This window comes from Babylonia areolata, chromosome 2, assembly GCF_041734735.1.
Source record: "Babylonia areolata isolate BAREFJ2019XMU chromosome 2, ASM4173473v1, whole genome shotgun sequence".
Classification (NCBI taxonomy): Eukaryota; Metazoa; Mollusca; class Gastropoda; order Neogastropoda; family Buccinidae; genus Babylonia; species Babylonia areolata.
In genome coordinates, this window is record NC_134877.1 from 60,583,816 (window position 1) to 60,606,315 (window position 22,500).

Genomic DNA, 22,500 nt, shown 5'->3' on the forward strand with positions numbered 1-22,500 from the left:
TTTCGATTTATGCTCGTACCTTTTAATGTACTACCCCCCCCCCCCCCCCACCCCCCCCCCCTCGCTCCCCAATATTCCTTGTAAACCTGGTACACTTGGTAATAAAGACATACTCTGTTCTATTCCCTCCCCTTGCCGAGCCTCCAGACGGAGGAAGGAGAGAAGGCGGGCCTGGTGACTGATCGGTGAATAACCTATCGATGCTCTGTAGACAGTCTGCCTGTCAGCCATCGACCTGCTGAGTTCTGTGAGGCATCGATATCAAACACACCTGTCTGCATGCCGCCCCAGGATGATGGCATCGATCTTGGCCGGAACCAACTAACACCCTTTTTTCTTTTCTTTTCTGTTCTGTTCTGTCTGTGGGGAAGGGGAGTGGAAAGAGAGAGAGAGAGAAAAACAAAACAAAACAACAACCCGTCATCGTTCCTGTTTCCGTTTCTATACCCTCAAGAAGTAGAGTGGAGTAGAATGACCAATAGACCGCTGGAGAGTTCCGTGCTTACATGATTTATAGACGCGTCACATGATCGTTGCTTTCGAAGCTGATTGGATCTCCGAAATTAAGAGCAACAGAAGCGATCGAGAGAGGTAGTACGTGCGAAACAGCAGGCTTCTTTTTGCGATTGTGTGTGTGTGTGTGTGTGTGTGTGTGAGTGTGTTTGTGTGTGTGTGTGTGTGTGTGTCTGTGTCTGTGTGTGTGTCTGCGCGTACGATGGCGCTTCATTGTCCAGAGTTTGGTTGTAGCAATGGAGGCTATCAACTGAGAAAATGGAGGACAGCACATGTTTGTTGCTTTTGTCGATGTCGATCGCCATTGGCATTGCTCGAGTTTCGAGTAAAAGTTAGATGCGCTTGCGCAAGATGCAAGATGGCCGCGGAACTCTCCAACAGTCTATTGGCTGAGGCCCTTGATAAGGTCAAGGCCGTGTCCTCGGTGAGTTCCTGTCTTAAAAGTCTTGGCAGTGGATTGTTTTAGTGTTGGGGACTGCGGCAGACGACGCCAGAGCCTTGCTGTAAGTGTGGTTGTGTGTAAGGTGGGGGTGTAGGTAAGATAAGATTAGATACGAAGATAAGAATAACCTTATTATATCATTCAGAGAAATTACATCAGGTGTGGCAAAACAACTGCAGACAATTACCGATTTCAAAAGGATTCAACATGACCTAATTAGAAAGAATCAATAACTTATAAGACGTTGATATAAAGACTATTTCATATATTCACAATTAAAATGTAATTAATCATTATTGTAAATATATTTGTACGTAGGAGGGGGGGGGGGTGAATATCAGGATGAGCTGAGAGGTGTGGAAGTAATGTCATTGAAACAGCGTAGATGACGGGTCGAATCGAAACCAAACCAACTAAACATAAAAGTAAGAATCGTCCCCTCCATTATAATTATGTCTCATTTCGATCTATATTTTTTTCTCTGGTATACTTGTTGCAACATTTTTTCCCCCTTTTATTCAACAACTATATTCTATCCACTTATTGTAAGACTTTCGAGATAAGCGGGCGTGTGGTAGGAAATTAACACTGGCGTGGATGGTTGGGTAACAGATATATATATATATATATATATATATATATATATATATATATATATGTGTGTGTGTGTGTGTGTGTGTGTGTGTGTGTGTGTGTGTGTGTGGAGAGAGAGAGAGAGTGAGAGAGAGATAGAGAGAGCTATAGATATAAAATAGAGAAAATAACATAAAAATAAACAAGAACAAAAACGTTCAACAAAGCAAAACATGCCAAACCTTCGTAGATGTCTCACTTAAGTTTTGTATAATTCCTACACCGACTTATTACAGCATACAATACAATTCAATACAAGCACAACACAACATCATCATCAACACAACACAACACAACACAACACAACACAGCGGCATTATTGAGCATATTGGAAGTTATTAATTACAGCTGTGTCTTATTCACACTTTGTCCTTCCCAGCGTGTTATAGATGCCTGTATTATTCCGATTCGGATTTCGCTGTGTCCGTGAGAGCAACTATCGATTCTCCGCTGTTGTGGTTTTTCTCCCCTCTGTCGAGCAGAATTGCAGGAGTTGCTTCCCTTGTACTTGTTGGCGAAGTTGTGTGGCTGTGGGGTGTGTGTGTGTGTGTGTGTGTGTGTGTGTGTGTGTGTGTGTGTGTGTGTGTGTGAAGTCAAATTAGGTCACGTCAGGCCAGGTCAAGTCAAGTGTACTTCATTATCTCACATGAGAAATTATATTATAGCCTCGTAAATGTTGTTACCAAAGCGAAACTGTACATGCAGTTACCGCCAGCATAATGTCGCTACCTCTTTACTGGATACCTTAGTAATAATAATGATAAGAAGAAGATGGTGATCTTGATGGTGCTTTCGATCCTACTGCTACTACTTCTACTATTTCTGCAACCACCTCTTCTTCTTCTTCATCTGCTGCTGTACTGTTACTACTACTGCTTCTGCAACTGCTACTGCTGCTACGAAGTAAAAGAAGGAAAATAATTCATACATCGCTTTCAACGAGCTCATAGAGCGTTACAATAACAGACACAAACCACACATATACATATATATATATATATTCGCCTAACAACAATTGTAATGATATATGGAATATGTCTAATGCTAACGTCCATATTCTAAATATATTTCTGTTTAATAATTACGATGTAATAATTAATTGCAATGTTTTTAAAAGCGAATATGTGAAATGCTTTTATTTGAGAACATATGTTTATTACTCTTGTTTAATCAAGTAATCCGCGTGTGTGGGGTGGGTGGAGGTGGGGGGTGGGGGGGGGGGGTGCGGGTGTGTGCTGATTATCTGGTTGCGGTTTTCCGCAATTTATCTTTATTCTTATCTTATCTGTCTATTATAATCAATGTGCAGGATGGTAGGCTATGTTTATAATTATATTCAAATAATGTTTCTTAATTCTTTCTGTTTTTACATTAAGAATACTAGTTATTACCTGCAGTGTGTGGATGTATGTATGAAACGGTGTATGTGATATTTTTTACATTTGTATCTTCGTAATATTCGTAAAAGCTGTTGTTGACTTTTACAGTTATGGTCCCCATGTTGTTTACTTGTCTATGTTGTGATAATGCACCTGACCAAATTTCTCCAGTTGGAGATAATAAAGTTATTCTTATCTCATCTTATCTTATATAGTAATTCACTTCATAACGTCAGTTATATTTATCCCCGTTCCTGGTATGGTGACATTATCACTGAAGCTGCAAATACCCGCTAGCAGTTGATTAAGGGTGGTACCCGTTACAGTTCTGTCGTTCGGACTTCCTCCCCAGAAGGAAAGTTCGTGTGTGTGTGTGTCTGTGTCTGTGTGTGTGTGTCTGTGTATGTGTGTCTGTGTATGTGTGTGTGTCTGAATCTGTGTCTGTGTGTGTGAATATAATGGAATAGAATAAAGTGTATTGTCATGAAACTTTCAGCTTTATAGGACACGAGGCACACGCATAAAAAAAAAGTTAAAAAAAAAATTAACGTCATAAGTTGGAACATCAGTCAAACATAGATTTTTCCCCAGTCTTGGTTGTACATCGCTTACTTGCGTCATTGGACTACCTCATTACCTGTGTTATTACATCATTCTTGAACATTCTGTAAAAATTGTTCACGAATTTGGCTCAGTGATCAAGATGGATCTCCCACACCCACCACCACCCCCCTCTCTCTCTCTCTCTCTGTCTCTCTCAGTATGTGTGTGTCGTGTATGTCAGAACGGGTCTGTCTGTCTGTCTGTCTGTCTGCCTAACTCTCTCTCACGACATATGTGTTTTGTAAAAATAACCATTATGTTATCTTCCGAGGAAGGAAAGAACTCCTTCGATTTCTGTATTAACTATTTTTTTAAGCAAGCACACCACACACACACACACACACACACACACACACACACACACACACACACACACACACACACACACACACACACACACACACACACACACACACTCACAGCACACAGAAGGACAGAGAGAGGCAGAGGGAGAGGAGAAAAAGGGTGAGGGTGGGGGTGATGGTGGTGACTGAGGTCCAGTTCAGAACCGTCGTCGCGTGAGAGAGAGAGACAGATAGAGACAGAGAGACAGAGATAGTTAAGTACTCGTCTGTCTCCCACCACTATCACCACAGTAATTACTTGCTGTCCTAACACTTTTCTCCTCCCACCACCCACCCCCCACCACCATACCCCGCAGCTCGCGTTCTCTTCACTAAAAACCCCCTCATTCCCCCCCCCGGCCACCCCCCCCGAACCCCACCCCCCACCCCCACCCCAGCCCTCCCCTCCTTCGTCACCCCTCACACACACGCTTCTGGGAATCGAACCCTGTTCGACAAGGAAGCGGGGAAGCGCTGGGCTCCATTAAACGGCTGCTTGTCGTCATGGCAACCAGACGGTTGGTGACAGGAAGCAGTGGCTTGATTGTAGGAGGAGAGAGAGAGAGGGGAGGGGGGGGATCAGGGTGGGGGGTGGGGGGTAAGGGAGCCGGAAGGGGGTGGTTGAGGTCTTCACAGTTCACAGTCGTGGACATGCAGTCACACCACTGAGGCTGTCACGCACCGCACGTGCGACAGGGCTGGACATTATACAGTTTGCCTGTCTGTGTTGTCTGTCTGTCTGTCTGTCTGGTTTCTCTTTCTGTCTGTTTGGTGTGTGTGTGTGTGTGTGTGTGTGTGTGTGTGTTGGAGCTCATGTACGTTTATATGTATTTGACTGTGCTTTCATATCTGTGAAACTGCATGTTTGGTGCATATCTGTTATGCATGTGTGGGTGTATGTGTGTCTTCATGTTTTACATTTATTTGCTTATTTATCATCATTGTTGTCTTATTTATTCATTTATTTTCTTATTATTAATATTTTATTATCATTATCATTACTATTACCTTTTTTATATCATAATTATTATTTATTTATTTATGTAAGCTTATCTATTATTTATTCAACTTTTTTTCTTTCTTTTTTTTCTCAAGGCCTGACTAAGCGCGTTGGGTTACGCTGCTGGTCAGGCATCTGCTTGGCAGATGTGGTGTAGCGTATATGGATTCGTCCGAACGCAGTGACGCCTCCTTGAGCTACTGAAACTGAAACTGAAACTTGTGTTTTCTTTCTGCCCCACCCCTCTGTCTCTTTCTATGTCTGTTTGTCTCTGTCTGTCTGTCTGTCTGTCTGTCTGTCTCTCTTTCTCTCTCTCTCTCTCTCTTTCTCTCTCTCTCTCTCTCTCTCTCTCTCTCTCTCTCTCTCCTTTGTGTCTGTATATCGGTCTGACTCCCTGTCTCTGTCACTTTGCCCCCCCCCACCCCCCCATCCTCCCCACCCAAACTTCTCCATCTCTCTCCGTCTCAGTTTCAGTTTCTCAAAGAGGCGTCACTGCGTTCGGACAAATCCATATATGCTACACCACTACATCTGCTAGGCAGATGCCTGACCTGCTAGCAGCTAGCACAACCCAACGGGCTCAGTCAGAGCTTGAGTGCATGTATGTTTGTTTACTTGAGTGCATGTATGTTTGTTTACTTGAGTGCTTGCATATTTGTTTACTTGAGTGCTTGCATATTTGTTTACTTGAGTGCGCTCATTCAGGGCTTGAGTGCATGTATATTTGTTTACTTGAGTGCTTGTATATTTGTTTACTTGAGTGCTTGTACATTTGTTTACTTGAGTGCTTGCATATTTGTTTACTTGAGTGCTTGCATATTGTTGTTTTGTTGTTGTTGTTGTTGTTGTTTTCTTTCTTTCCATTCTTTTTTTTTCCAGTGCGACAAGTGCGTGCTGTACACGGGACCTCGGTTTATCGTCTCATCCGAATGACTAGCGTTCAGACCACCACCCAGGGTATAATGGAGATTGAGAAAATACTGGCGAGTCAGTGTGGGATTCGAACCCGTGCGCCCAGATTATCTAGCTTCCTTGTCACCACTGGGCCTGCACTCCACTTAGTGTCGTTCACCTCTGCCCCCCCTTCTGTCTGTCTGTCTGTTTGTCTGTTTGTCTGTTTGTCTCTCTCTCTCTCTCTCTCTCTCTCTCTCTCTCTCTCTCTCTCTCTTCGATGTTGTGTCTCTGAGTTTGACGCTGCATTAACCTTGTACATTATACAGGGATTGAGTATACAACATTTTTATAATATGTGAATATGTTTGTGTGTCTCTTAGAACAACGGCAGATACGTAAGTCGGCCAGAGTTGGAAAATAAAGGTTCATTCATTCATTCATTCATTCATTCATTCATTCATTCTCTCTTTCTCCCCCACTCTCTCTCTCTGTCTGTCTACCTATCTATCTATCTTCACACACACACACCACACACACAGAGAACACACACACACGCGCACGCACCCCCTCACACCACCACACCACCACACACACACACACAACGAACACACAAACCACACACACAAAACACACACCACACACAACACACACACACACACACACACACACACACACACACACACACACACACACACACACACACGAGGTGTCGTGGAAACGAGTGAGTGATGGCAATATATATGTGAGATGACGGGCCGTTCTTTTATTATTGATCCACCTGGTGCTTGTGTCGCTGATGTCTCCCGCTTCATTAGAGAAGGTCTCCATTAAAGGGGCGTGTTTAGAATTGTCAATGTGTGTGTGTGTGTGTGTGTGTGTGTGTGTGTGTGTGTGTGTGTGTGTTCTCGACTTTATATTTCCTGTGTAATGTTCAAACCTTGGAGACGAACGACTGGGGGGGAAAAAGGCACAGTACCCGCCTGTCACATGGACTTTTTTAAGCAAATGACAAAGTACCAAAGTGTTGCTTATCCCTTAGTAGTTTAGTTTACTTTGATTATGTTTTCTCCTTTCTGTTCCATTTTATTTGTTTTGCACCATTTTTGTTCTGATTTGTACCTACTATGTCACTAGAGCTTTACAGCTAATGACATTAAACGTTTCAGTGTTCAGTTCTCTCTCTCTCTCTCTCTCTCTCTCTCTCTCTCTCTCTCTCTCTCTCTCTCTGGCTGCCTCTCTGTCAGTCAGTCAGTCAGTCAGTCAGTCTACCTGTCTGTCAACCAACGTGCAGCACAAAAGCCACATGTCATAAAACGAAAACGAAAGTCACACTCGGTATATTGATCCGTTCCGGTAGTATCTCTGGTATGTATCTGATATGTTGTTCACCCCCATGACCACCAGTGCAGATAAGTGTGCTCGCCAGAAAAAAAAAGGACTTATTGTCACCTCCCGCTGAGATACATACGGTTGGGAGTTGAGGTGAGGATGCCAGCCACCATTCTTCGGCAGGACTTCTATCTTCGTTGTCGTCTTCTTCTTCGGATCGTTCTTATCTTTCATCATCATCGTCATCATCATCATCATCATCATCATCATCATCATCATCCGTAGAGTGTCCACAATCATCACGTTGATTATTCTTACACTTTGGTCTTTCTGAACCAGTTGTTATTTACCGAAAGGTTCTGACACCCCAAAATATGTGGGAACTGCATTCTCACGTCACTAAAGTTCGGCTTGTATTTGTTGTTGTTGTTGTTGTTGTTGTTGTTGTTCTTCTTCTTCTTCTTCTTCTCAGGCATTTACTGTTTCAGACAGAAAGGCACACACACACACACACACACACACACACACACACACACACACACACACACAGAGAGAGAGAGACATGCACATACGCATACACACGTCCAACCCCCCCCCCCCCAATCCTCCTCCCTCCCCCCACCCCCATACACACAAAGCAATTTGTGGTGCTGTTAAAATCAGCTTTCTTTGTCCCCGCTTTTGACTTCTTCAACAGCAAGGGGAAGGCAAGGATCCCTTTTGAAAAAAGACACAGTGGCCGGAAGCCATACCAGCAGGACCCGGATATGACGTCATTGCAGACAGCTCAGGAGACAGGCAGATGGTGCGGGGGGCGGGGGGGGGTGGAGGATGAGGGGGATGAGGAGAGGCGGGTGGCGTGGCGGGATGATGGGGGGGCGTAGGGAGGGGGGGGGGAGGTAGGGTTCGTATATTTATTTATAGTCTGTTCATCTAAGATGATGATATCAGACTGAAAATAAATGATATTATTATTATTATTATTTGGATTATTATCATTCCTATCATAATGATGATTGTTAATATTAATTAGAAATCGACATTTCTGTATATACGAATGAAAAGGGTGGCGGTTGAGGTGGGGGGAGGGGGGGGGGGGGGGGGGGGGGCAAAGGGGAGGAGACTAAGAAAGGAAGAGAGAGAGAGATAGACAGACAGACAGACAGACAGACACATAGAGAGAGAACAGAATGTGGAAAAGATAGAGAACAAAATCTAAAATGGAGAGGGTGAGTGTCAGTGATTGGAGAAAGAAAAAAACATAATATTGGAAGGGTGTGTGTGAGGGGAGGGGGGAGGCAGGGTGCACGTCTTTTTGTCTGTAGGAACATGGAGTTCTTGTGTGTGTGTTTGTGTGTGTGTGTGTGTGTTTGGGACTTTGTGCATGCGTGCTTGCATATATATGCGTGCTTGCGCGCGCGCGCGTGTGTGTGTGTGAAGGTGGGGAGGCGTCCGCCAGATCATGTTGACTTCTCACAAGTCGCTAGACGATTTCTATCCTGAATAGACTGGTGTAGACATACATCTGAAAAAATAGATGTATTTGTTTTCTTCAAGGTCACAAGGTCAAATAAATGGTTTGAGAGAGGGAGAGAGAAACAGAAACAGAGGTAACTTAAAAAATATATATATTATGTGTTCTTTTGCCTTGGGCCATAGTACGAAGAAAGGAAGGTTGGGTTTGAAAAGGGGTCAACACAAACTGTTCATTTCATGCGCATCCTGCGTGCAAAGGAGTTGACACTGCAGATTACGCTATCGAATACACAGAAAGGTAAATAGAGAGACAGACAGACAGACAGACAGAGAGAGGGAGAGGGAGAGAGAGAACAAGAAAAATCGACGAAGAGAAGTACATCACGTTTTGAAATATTTGTTTTGAAGGAAGTTTATTTTAACTTTGAAATTTTTTGCTTTTTTTTTTTTTTTTTTTTTTTTGTTGTTGTTTTTTTGTTTTTTGGTGTTGTTGTTGTGGTCTGTTTTGGGATTGTTGTTTTCTTTGTTGTTCTTGTTGTTGTTGTTTGTTTGTTTGTGCGTTTGTTTGTGTTTTTTGTTGTTGTTGTTGTTGATGTTTGTTTTGTTTTTGTTTGTTAGTTTGTTGGTTTTTTTGTTTTTGTTTTGTTTTGTTTTTCTTTTTCCTTTTTTTTGGGGGGAGGGGGGGCAGGGGGTATTTTGAATATGCATATAACTTTTAAAATATATTTTTCATTAGACTTGCGTATTTTTACTCAGTGCATTATACGGAGCATGTATGCATGAACACATACGCACTTGGACACGTTTAGAAATACATGCATATATTCATTTTCCACAGCTGAGAGGATTGTTTTCTTTTTTCACCTGTATACCACACATACACCATGTGAACAATTCAGCCGAGCCCGTTGAGCATAATTTTATATTCACTGACAGTAGAAATGAGGAACGTCTGTGACCGATCTATGCGCATCTCGTTTTCGTTTGCTGTGGACTCGAATGTGGCTGTGGAGCTCCAGTTTGGATCTGCATGGGCGTCCACAATGAGGGCAGGGACACTGTCTTGAGCATTGCTGCTGTTGCTGCTGTTGCTGCTGCCTTCCTGTTTTCGCGGGCTTCAGAGATGCTGCTACGGCGATTCTTCTCAAAGCTGGCGTGGGGTTGCTCTCTCTCTCTCAGAGCTGAGCAGCGGGTCCTGGCCTGTGCACGCTCTTCTAATCGCTCCGGGGGAATTCCAGGATGCGCAATGTTGACCTTAACACTCGACGGGCGCAATAACCGAGTGGTTAAAGCGTTGGACTTTCAATCTGAGGGTCCCGGGTTCGAATCACGGTGACGGCGCCTGGTGGGTAAAGGGTGGAGATTTTTACGATCTCCCAGGTCAACACATGTGCAGACCTGCTAGTGCCTGAACCCCCTTCGTGTGTATATGCAAGCAGAAGATCAAATGCGCACGTTAAAGATCCTGTAATCCATGTCAGCGTTCGGTGGGTTATGGAAACAAGAACATACCCAGCATGCACACCCCCGAAAGCGGAGTATGGCTGCCTACATGGCGGGGTAAAAACGGTCATACACGTAAAAGCCCACTCGTGTGCATACGAGTGAACGTGGGGGTTGCAGCCCACGAACGAAGAAGAAGAAGAAGAAGAAGAAAGACCTTAACGCTGTGTTTTAATTAAAGCGTTCGGGGCAGTGTGTGGGTGTGTGGGTGGGGTGGGGGGCTGCGGGGGTTGTGGTTGCTTTTTTTTTGCCAAGGAAAGAGTTCGCCACACAGGTCATGTATGTGTGATGGTAAAACAGTATTGTTTTGAGCCTCCCTTTCAACATTGGCAGAAGAAAGGTTAACTCCATGGCTGCTGAATCTTGTTGATATCAGGAGATGAGTATGGCATGCATTCGATGTGCGTCAGCTAGTTACTGTGCGTTTTTAAATGGTGTCATTGATGTCCCAAAATTAACCGTGGTGACTCACAACCTGGCCCTTTTTTTTGTCTAAATTAACCTCTTCCCTTTCTTTCAACAAGGTGACTGCCCTCCACTGACAAGCCAACACGCCATCAGCAACAGTCACGGGGTTAAAGACCATGTGGCTCAACCGTTCTTCCGTTCTTCCCTTGTCCGTGTTAGATTAAAACGCGTTTGCTTGGTCAGGTTGATTATCGATTTCAGGCCACTGTTTATGAACGCCCTCGTCCTGATTCTTAGTGGCTCTGGAAGTGAAGTCTTTGGCTTCTGTATCACCACACTTCTTGTCCTTTTTTTGTGCGCATTTACAGCTCACGGTTGCCAAGCAACCGGCATCGTCACCTAGTACCTCCTTCCCTCTCCTCAGGCATCCGCTCGCCCCCCCCCCCTTCCCGCCCCCTCTTTCCCAGTCACTCCACAGCCCCATTATCTATCACACAGAACTGGTGACTGAAGTCTATGTTCAATTAAAAAAAATATATGAATGGGCAATCTATCACGGTTCCCATTGTTTGTGTCTGTCACAGGACAGACAGAGGGAGAGGGAAGTAGGGAGTGAGAGAGAGAGGGAGAGAGAGAGAGAGAGCGGGAGGGAGGGAGGGAGGGAGGGAAGGAAGGAAAGAGATAGAAAGGGGAAGAGAGAGAGGGAGGAAGGGGAGGAGTGGGAGGGAGAGAGAGAGAGAGAACATTGACCAGAATAGTCTGTACAATATTGAAAAATAACAGTATGTAAAATAGTGTACACTGTTACGAGTTTTTTTTCCTCTCACAGCTGTTTTCTTGGTGTGAAATTCGGGCTGCTCTTCCACGCCCTACCCCCTACCCCCACCCCCATACCTCCAGAACGGAGAGCGCGCGTTGCCACAGTGCAGCGCCACCTGTTCTTTCTGTCTGTAATTACATTTTTTTGTTTACTATCAAAGTGTATTTTTCTACAGACTTTTGTCAGGGACATTCGTTTTGTTACCGTGTTTCCACAGAATTTATCAGGGACATTCGTTATGTTGCCGTGTTTCCACAGAATTTATCAGGGACATTCGTTATGTTGCCGTGTTTCCACAGAATTTATCAGAGACATTCGTTTTGTTGCCGTGTTTCCACAGGATTTTGTCAGGGACATTCGTTTTGTTGCCGTGTTTCCACAGAATTTTGTCAGGGACATTCGTTTTGTTGCCGTGTTTCCACAGAATTTTGTCAGGGACATTCGTTTTGTTGCCGTGTTTCCACAGAATTTTGTCAGGGACATTCGTTGTTGCTGTGTTTCCACAGGATTTTGTCAGGGACATTCCTTTTGTTGCCGTGTTTCCACAGAATTTTGTCAGGGACATTCGTTATGCTGCCGTGTTTCCACAGAATTTTGTCAGGGACATTCGTTATGTTGCCGTGTTTCCACAGAATTTTGTCAGGGACATTCGTTGTTGCCGTGTTTCCACAGAATTTTGTCAGGGACATTCGTTTTGTTGCCGTGTTTCCACAGAATTTTGTCAGGGACATTCGTTATGTTGCCGTGTTTCCACAGAATTTTGTCAGGGACATTCGTTATGTTGCCGTGTTTCCACAGAATTTTGTCAGGGACATTCCTTTTGTTGCAGTGGTTTCTTTCAGGTGCGTCAAGAGCATGCTGCACACGGGACCTCGGTTTATCGTTTCGTCTCGACAATAGTCACTGACAATAGTTACTGACAGAAAAGATCCAACCCACACGGTTATGTGTGTGTGTGTGTGTGTGTGTGTGTGTGTGTGTGTGTTTTCCCTTCAAACCCCGGAGACACACACATCTGTGGTGCAGTGATTGTACGGGAGCAGGGAGGGGTGGGGGCGGGGGGGAGGGGGTTTGGAGGATTCAGAAGCCATGGCTCAGCCATCTTTGTTCGCAGGGAAGACTGGTTCGTAATCTGTCTGGCCTGATTCAGTGTGTGTGTGTGTGTGTGTAGACTGCCCCATGAGTATATATCGTCTAAACAGTGTTCTTAAAAGAGCACCCATTTGCAGCTTAACACACTACACAAAACATTCTATAACAATTTTTTTTTTTAATCCGTGCGTTTCCAACACCCTGGTTGTCCCAATTCGCAAGAAAATCCGAGGCTACAAAGACAATGACGTATGTTATTTGCCCATGTTTGTTTGCCTCTCGAATCTGAATTATACAGTGATCTAAATGCTTGGACAGGCAGCTTATTGGTATCCATTTGAACCTCTTTAAACCAGTACCTTTGTAATTTGTATTTCTTTTTATCACAGCAGATTTCTCTGTGTGAAGTTCGGGCTGTCCCCTGGGAGAGCGCGTCGCAACACTACAACGCCATCCTTTTTTTTTTTGAATTTTTTCCTGCGTACAGTATTATTTGTTTTTCCTATCGAAGTGGATTTTTCTACAGAATTTTACCAGGAACAACCCTTTTGTTGCCGTGGGTTCTTTTACGTGCGCTACGTGCACGCTGCACACTGGACCTCGGTTTATCGTCTCATCCGAATGACTAGCGTCCAGACCACTACTCAAGGTCTAGTGGAGGGGGAGAAAATATCGGCGGCTGAGCCGTGATTCGAACCAGCGCGCTCAGATTCTCTCGCTTCCCAGGCGGACGCGTTACCTCTAGGCCATCACTCCACTAATAGATTTTATATATAGGAATTCAACTAAATTGTGTATCTTCCAATTTCACCACATACAAGATTGTTTGGATTTCTGCCTACATGCAGGAACCTCTTCATGGCTAACAAACGAATCTTGTCTGTTTCCTACCCTGCTTCAGGCCTCAGTATTTCGGGGCAATGGTTGTTCTTGTGCATCGAACAGTTTAAAAGATATTTGTTGAATAATTATCGAACTTGTACTACCGTGACAAAATACTCATAAAAACACCCTTTTTGCTCTGTTGAAAAGGCCCTGACATGTGTATTTAAATCTGAGTTTTGTTGAAAAATAAATTCAGAGAGGAAGAGAGAGAGAGAGAGGATGAAACGGGAACGGCAGGTAGGCGAAACCAGACAAAGACTTGACCTGTCAAGAGGCCGTGGACAGTGGGGGTCAATGAAAGAGTATTTGTATTTGTATTTCTTTTTATCACATCAGGTTTCTCTGTGTGAAATTCGGGCTGCTCTCCCCAGGGAGAGCGCGTCGCTACACTACAGCGCCACCCATTTTTTTTGTATTTTTTCCTGCGTGTAGTTTTATTTGCTTTTCCTATCGAAGTGGATTTTTCTACAGAATTTTGCCAGGAACAACCCTTTTCTTGCCGTGGGTTCTTTTACGTGCGCTAAATGCATGCTGCACACGGGACCTCGGTTTATCGTCACATCCGAATGACTAGCGTCCAGACCACCACTCAAGGTCTAGTGGAGGGGGAGAAAATATCGGCGGCTGAACCGTGATTCGAACCAGCGCACTCAGATTCTCTCGCTTCCAAGGCGGACGCGTTACCTCTAGGCCATCACTCCACTTAGTAGGCGAAACAAGACTAGGCGAATCGGACCTGTTCCGTTTCCTTCACCCTGTGTGGAAGGGGGGAGGGATGGGGTGGAGGGGGGGGAAGGAAGGGATGGAAGAGAGAGGAAGAGTTAGAGGCGAGGGGTGAGGGAGGAGCAAGGAGAAGCCTGGAGCCACTTGTGACAGTCTCACCACACATGACTAGTAGAGAAAAGCTGAAGCTGCGCAGTTTGAAACTATCGATTGAACCACACACACACACACACGCACGCACACACGCACACGCACACACGCACACGCACACACACACACACACACACACACACGCACACACGCACACACACACACACACACACACACACACACACACACACACACACCACACCACACCACCAAACGGAGATCCCAGTATTGAGAAAGGGAGAGATGGGAAGTGGGCGAGAGAGAGAGAGAGAGAGAACGAACGAACGAACGAACGTACGAACGAACGAATCTTTTTTGTTAAGGGCAAAAAAAAGGAATAATCACAAATAGCTTGTTTTCATCCTGTCCTCACGAAAAGGGAAAACATAAGGGAGAGAGAGAGAGAGAGGGGGGGGGGAGAGAATCAGATGATTTATTCATTCAAGGCCATAGCCCCATATGAACCAGGGTCGACAACAAATTTTGCAAATGTTATCATAACTGTTAGGTCTATAAGAAAGAGATGCGAAGAGAAAGAAAGAAAGATAGATAGATAGATAGATAGATAAATAGACGGATGATTATATATACTGAGAAAAAGACACGAGAGAGACAGACCGATATGTAGAGAGAGGGTAGGTGGAGAAAGACAAAGGGAAAGAGAGAAGAAAGGGAAATGGAGAGAGAGAGAAAGAGAATGGATGAATGAATGAATGAATGAATAATTCCTTTGTGACAGGCCAAGGCCCCGGTATGAGGTAGAGGGTAACAAAATATTCCTTCAAGCAAAGGTAAATGTACGTACGAATCTGAACACATACACCCGTTAGTAATACACATACATGAGAGAGAGAGAGAGAGAGAGGGCCATCAAAGAGAGACAGATAAGATGGTAGTTGATTAAAGAGCTAATCGTTACAGACACACGAACGGACGAACAGACAAACGGATGGACAGACAGACAGACGGACGGATAGACAGGAATCAGTGATGGAAATGGTCAGGCCCGCAGGGAGCTGTATCAGAGCTGCGGGTTCAGCCTGTCCTGTGCAGCTGCTATCAGGAACGTCTCCAGGAGAATCAGTGCAGTGCAGTGTGATGCTGTGCTGCGCTGTGCTGTGCTGTGCAGTGCTGTGCTGTGCTGCGCTGTGCTGTTCTGTTCTGTGCTGCGTTGTGCTGTTCTGTGCTGTGCTGCGCTGTGCAGTGCTGTGCTACGCTGTGCAGTGCTGTGCTACGCTGTGCTGTGCTGTTCTGTTCTGTTCTGTGCTGTGCTGCACTGTGCTGTGCTGTGCTGTTCTGTTCTGTGCTGTGCTGCACTGTGCTGTGCTGTTCTGTTCTGTTCTGTGCTGTGCTGCACTGTGCTGTGCTGTGCTGTTCTGTTCTGTGCTGTGCTGCACTGTGCTGTGCTGTTCTGTTCTGTTCTGTGCTGTGCTGCACTGTGCTGTGCTGTTCTGTTCTGTTCTGTGCTGTTCTGTTCTGTTCTGTGCTGTGCTGCACTGTGCTGTGCTGTTCTGTTCTGTGCTGTGCTGTGCTGTTCTGTGCTGTGCTGTTCTGTGCTGTGCTGTTCTGTTCTGTGCTGTGCTGTGCTGTTCTGTTCTGTGCTGTTCTGTGCTGTGCTGTTCTGTGCTGTGCTGTTCTGTTCTGTGCTGTGCTGTTCTGTTCTGTGCTGTGCTGTTCTGTTCTGTGCTGTGCTGTTCTGTTCTGTTCTGTGCTGTGCTGTGCTGTGCTGTGCTGTGCTGTTCTGTTCTGTGCTGTTCTGTGCTGTGCTGTTCTGTTCTGTGCTGTGCTGTGCTGTGCTGTTCTGTTCTGTTCTGTGCGGTGCTGTGCGGTGCTGTGCTGTGCTGCGCTGTACTGTGCTGTACTGTTCTGTTCTGTGCTGTGCTGTACTGTGCTGTGCTGTTCTGTTCTGTGCTGTGCTGCACTGTGCTGTGCTGTGCTGCGCTGTGCTGTGCTGCGCTGTGCTGCGCTGTGCTGTGCTGTGCTGTGCTGTGCTGTGCTGTGCTGTGCTGTGCTGTGCTGTGCTGTGCAGTGCTGTGGCGTCTTGGGGGAAATATAACCACATCTGTGCTTTCTTCTGAACGTCCCTCCCCATTAATCCAAGGATGAATGTATCTCCTCTCTCACTGTCTGTCCGTTCTCTGGCTGTTCTATCTCTGTCTCCGTCTCTGTCTCTCTCTCTCTCTATCTCTATCTATCTGTCTATCCATCTATCTCTCACTTTTTTAAAATATCATACCAAACTGTGTGATTTCAGGCTAAATAGATTATTTCTTGTCAACAAGAAAGGAAGACGAGTCCTCTGTAAGTTAGCTATGTATATTTTACGAAGCAAGCAATAGGCTACTCACTGCGGCCTCTGTTGCACAGCTCGTGTTTGTTTCTTTTGTTTGTTGGTAAGAGTTATTGTATTGTGTTTTGTTGTATTGGTCCCTTTGGTACGGGGCCAAGGCCTTGAGGACTGAATGAAACATTCGTTTTCGTATTCCGATTCTCTCTCTCTCTCTCTCTCTCTCTCTCTCTCTCTCTCTTTCCCTCTTCCTTTTTCACTCCCATACCCTCCCCCCTCCCCCCCCCTCTCTGTCCCTCTCTCCCTCTCTCTCTCTCCCCTCTCTTCCTCCTTCCTCCACCACCACCCCCTATATCTCTGTCTCATACGTACGCACGCCCGCCAGCCATTGATGAAGAGACAGATACTTAAAAATATCCGTAGATACAGCACGCGCCACGCGCAGAGAGTGCCGCTCTCTAGTGCCGGCACATTATCATTATATCGTGAAGACAGAGGAACTGACTGTGCTTCACAGCTACTGCAGCCTACTTCGTAGCTGGTTGTCGGTTAGCGAAGTGTGTCTTCGAACGTCTCTACATCGATCCAGCAGGAGAGGAGGGGGGGGGGGGTTGATGGGCGGGGAGATAGGGAGGGAGGTGTGGAGATTGCCGTGGGGGGGGGGGGAGCTCGGGGGTGGGGGGGGGACGGGAGAGGGAACCGGGAGGGGGGGGGGAGGAGGTAGGAATTTGTCGGTTCCGCCGTGAGAAGCCAAAAAGGCGGAATGTGTAGACTGGGTAGCTGAAATTCTGCTTTCGGCGCTTACCTCGTTTGAGGACAAGTTCCAGTCCAAGAGCCCCTGACCTGTTGATTAGTTGGCCACACACAGATCTCGTGTAATTGCTGTGGTGTCGGTTGGGTTGTGTGGTATTAGAACTCTTTTTTTAACGTGTGAATTGTATCGTATTACTTTTTTTTGTCACAACAGATTTCTCTTTGTGAAATTTAGGCTGCTGTCCCCGAGGAGAGCACTTCGCCCCAAGTGCAGCGCAGCCCCCTTTTTGCCCCTGATGCACAGATAAATGGCACAGGTGTCCGAGGCATAGATAAATGGCGCAAGTGTCAGCGTTGATAAATGGCACAGGTATCTGATGCTTAGATAAATGGCACAGGTGTACGAGGCATAGTAAAACGGCGCATATCTGATAACACAAATGAATGGCACATAATTATGTTTTATGCATAGATAAATGGCACAAGAGTCTGCGTTGATAAATGGCACACATATCTGATGCTTGGATACATGGTGCAAGTGTCTGCATAGATAAATGGCACAGGTGTCTGACGCACAGATAAACGGCACAGGTGTCTGATGCACAGATAAACGGCACATATATCTGATGCACAAATAAACGGCACAGGTGTCTGATGCATATATAAACGGCACAGGTGTATGATGATTAGATAAATGGCACAAGTGTCTGCATAGATAAATGGCACATGTGTCTGGTGCATATATAAATGACACAGGTATATGATGCATGGATAATATGCACAGGTATATGATGCATTGATAAACGGCACAGGTATCGGAAGCACAGATAATTGGCAATGTGCACAATGCATAGATGAATGGCACAGGCACCAAAGCATTAAAAAGTTTCTGAATGTTTTTGTCTATTTCAGCTGTAATGTCCCTGTCGTCGAAGGTAGAATAATTATTTTGTCATCTGAAAATTTCCGTAGAAACACATTATCTCCACTCCAGCAATGTTCAAAATACACGTTTATGTTTCGTCATTTCATTGCTGGGTTGAGTATTGTGTACTGGTCGTGAAGGCCTGCCTTCCATTGTTTGGCTTTATTTCGTACAGAAGTTGAGATATGAATTGATTTAATCTTCCATCTGTGTGTGTGTGTGTGTGTGTGTGTGTGTGTGTGTGTGTGTCTGTCTGTCTGTCTGTGTTTGTCAGTATGTCTGTGTGTATGTTTTCCTGTCTGTCTATCTATCTGCCTTTGTCTCTCTGTATGTCGCGCATTTCCGAATTAAAAGTCAGTGGTGCACTAACTTAAATCAAATTAATGAGAGGGAGCTAGGGGCGCAATTCTCTTTGGTTTTACTTGCTGTTGAATGATATCCGTGTGCAATATCAATTAAGGCGCAAACTCAGATCGTCGTCCGATTACATTTGGCCATCGTGGAGTTAGTGGCGGTCTGGTGGTAACGTGACCAGCTTAGGAAACGAGAGAATCTGCACGCACGGAACTAAAGTCCCACACTTCCCCTGCAGAACAGGCAGCCAGTTCTGCCCGCTCCACCAAGCGCTCCGCGGAGAGAAAACCTGGCCCGACCCAATCCCAGCGGCCCGGAAGCTCAACGGTGGACTGGAGGACCTGCGACGTACTGCCGCCTTCGTCGAGGAGACGGAGGAATCCATTTGATAAATGACGAACGAGACAACAGACAACAGTCCCACACTTGCCAGTGTTTTCTTTCCTCCTCCATTAGACTGCTGGTCTGGACTCTAGTCATTCGGATGAGACGACAAGTCGAGGTCACATTTATTATAGCATGCATTTAGCGGACGTAAAAGAACCCACGGTGAGAAAGAAAAAGGGTTGTCCTTGGCAAAATTCACTTTGGTAGGAAAACCAAAACACTTGCAGGAAGAAAAAAAGGGAGGGAAGGGTAGTTCTGCACTATGGAGGGTGCGCTTTTCCTGGGGAGAGTAGTCAGAAATATGTAATACAATACAATGCAATGCAATACAATACGATACGATACAATACAATGCAGTGCAATACGATACGATACGATACAATACAATGCAATGCAATACGATACGATACGATACAATACAATGCAATGCAATACGATACGATACAATACAATGCAATACAATACAATACAACGTGTGATCCTATCAGTGCCAAAGTCTCGGGCATGAACTTGCCCTCCTTTATGGACACCGCCATGATGAATAGAATAGATGATCATGGTGTCTTGTTGTGTTCTGGTTTCTTTCTGTTGTCTGGCCCACTGTACACAAATAAAGAACACCATTACGCTACACGGAAGGGGGCATTATCCGCTCCTAACATCTTATTCCCACTTGCCCCCCCCGCCCCCCTCGCCGCCCCCCGCCCCATCCCCCCTCCTCCCACCCCTTTTCTTTTCCACCTTCTTTCTGAAGTCCATTTTTTAACTTCCTCTCTCGTGTTCCAAAAGCCCTCTTTCTCATGCTCCGCCTCCTTCCTTCCTTCCTTCCTTCCTTCCACTACACTTCCCATTCCTTCACTTCGTCTTCCTGGTTCGTTTGGTGGTGCCTGAAATCCTGACAACTCCCCGTCCCCTTCACCTTCACTTCCCCTTCCCCTCCCACCGAATTGTCTCCCCTTTCGACCACTCCCCCCCCCCTCCCTTCCCCCTGACCACCTCACTTCCTTCCCCTAACCCCCCCCCCCCCCACCACCCCCACCACCACCACCAAATCACCCGATTCCGTGTTGTGAACGTGTCCCAGTGTGTGTGTGGTCCCTGTACTGCCAGTTCAGATGTGCCGGCGCCCTCACGGAGCGGAGCTACAAACAGGTGGTTGTCTCCCAGTCTGTAGCGCCGCCCGTGGGGGCAGCTTCCGGAATAATCGATGACCTTTTTCGGGGGGCAGGGGAGGGGGTGATGATGGGGGAGAGGGGTTAGGAAAGCGGCTGGAGGGAGGGAAGGAAAGGGAAGGAAGGAGGGAGGAAGGGAAGGGACTTGGGATCGCCGACGGCTGGTGTGCTGCATAACATTACATCTCTCTCTCTCTCTCTCTCTCTCTCTCTCTCTCTCGTCTTGTGAGCGGCCCGCTGTCTGTCAGCCTCAGTGCTTGCTTGCTGCTGCTGCTGCTGCCGGCGTGGTAAAGGGAGGCAAGCAAGATGCCCAGGACTCCTCTCGCTGCTCCTCCTCCACCTCTTCCTCCTCCTCCTCCTCCTCCTCCTCCTCCTCCTGCTCCTGCTCTCCGCCGCTTCTGATCTGGCCAGGCTGCCTTGGACAGACATCGGCGTGTACAGAAACCGTGCGTGTGTGATCATTATCTGTTCTATCCACGGCGCCTGTAGTGGGTGTGTGTCTGTGTGTCAGTGTGTGCGTGCACACACAACCCTGTGTGGTCATCAGCAACTTCCGGTTTGTGTGTATGTGTGTGTGTGTCTCTCTCTCTCTGTGTACATGACGTAATTTGGTCTGTCTTCTGCTCGTGACCATCGTGTTTGTTTTGAGCTGTGGGCTTCATGTGGTAGTGACAGTGACCCCTCCGCCAGACAAGGCAGGCTGAAGTGGTGATGGAGTCTTTGATCTGCGCGAATATTTCAAGACAGAAATGACTGACAGTGACTCCCTCAGTCTCGCTTGGACCTGATACCCATCGTCGTGCAGGCTGTGGAATTGTATGTGAACTGTGAGTGCTGCCGTCACCAGAAGAAAAAAAAGAAGAAAAAAAAACCCAGATCTGTCTTCTGTAACAGTCGATCACCGACCTTCTGTGAGTGAGTCGCAGATTAGGTTCGTTGAGGAAAACGATTCAATATGAACAAATAGCAAGGAGCAGGATTTTGCCCGGGAAAAAACTAAGAACTGTTTTGCTGGAATATTTTTTAATTTTTTTTTTTAAAATAGGTTGTTATTGATCGTTCAGATCCTAGAATTGAACGACTACTCGCTACAGCGTTGATATTTATTACCATCATTCCTCCCTGATCACAGGTTAGGTCAGCTAGGGTAGAAGGAGAACTTCACCTGGGCACAGGCCTGCTGAACTTACTAAGTGTTCGTCAAGTTGAATGTCAACTGGCAGATTTAATTCGGAACATTTCCTATGAAGCAGTATATATATATATATATATATATATATATATATATATATATACATATATATATATATGTACACACACACACACACACACACACAGAGTGTGTGTGTGTCCAGAAGTATGTCAGCGCTATGAAGCAATATATATATATATATTTATATGTACACACACACACACACACACACACACATATATATATATATATATATATTGCTTCATAGCGCTGACATACTTCTGGACACACACACACACACACACACACACACACACACACGTGCACACACACGTGCACACACACACACACATACACACGCATATACACACACAAGTACACATAAACACGCACGCAGGCACACGCACACGCCACACGCGCACGCCACACGCACACACATGGCTGCAGTGGTCGTGTGTCAGTTTCCATGTCCCCTGACTGTTTGGTCCACCATCAGTTTTGTGGTTGATATTGTTGTTGTGTTTTCTCCACAGCCTTTACTCTTCTAAGCTTTTTCCTTTACCCCTAACCCGGCCATGTTGTCACATGTCCTCTCCACACTTCTGATTTGCTGTCTAACCCTGAGTTTGGTTGCACAGGCGATTTTAGCTTTGCGTTAAGAATTCTCCTAAGTCTATTTTCACCCCCCCCCCACCCCCCTCCCCCCTACCCCCCACTCCCCCACTTCTTCCACTAGAGTGTTAGAGTGGGCGCTTACTAAAATTCGGATGAAATGATAAACCAAGCTTCCGTGTGCAGCAAGCACTTAGCGCAGGTAAAAGAACCCACGGCAACAAAAGGGTTGTCTCTGGTAAAATTCTGTAGAAAACTCCACTTCTGTAGCATAACAAAATACTTACGCAGACAGAAAAAAAAAGATTGCTCTCCCAGGGAGAGAGAGCAGCAGTCCGAACTTCACAAGAGAAAATCTGGCATCTTGTGTGACAAATGCTGTACAATAAAATACAGTACGATACAATACCGTACGATACAACACAACACAGCACCGTAGAGGACGGGATGGTACAGTACAGTAAAGTACAATGCAAGGTCATACACTACAATACAGTACAGTAGGATACACTGCTATACAAACAGTACAATACAATCACGTTCATTCTGTGCGTTACATCTATTCGTATGGCCCAACACTCAGCTTAAATCACAGATTGATATAAGTTTACAGTTGGGCCAACA

The 22,500-nt window shown here is 45.7% G+C and overlaps 1 protein-coding gene across 6 annotated transcripts in view; it reads left to right on the top strand.

Moving 5' to 3' along the window:
* LOC143275722 (Kv channel-interacting protein 4-like) overlaps positions 1–22,500 on the top strand; it is a 461,443-nt gene that overhangs the window by 274,918 nt on the left and 164,025 nt on the right. Inside the window, exon 1 of one of the 6 annotated variants that reach the window (XM_076580000.1) lies at positions 20,536–20,987. The exons of 4 other annotated variants lie outside the window; for them this stretch is intronic. The gene's annotated coding sequence lies outside the window, so the exon portion shown is untranslated. Of the gene's footprint in view, positions 1–20,535; positions 20,988–22,500 lie in introns of those variants that run through there. One more of the 6 variants, XM_076580006.1, reaches the window with a different exon arrangement.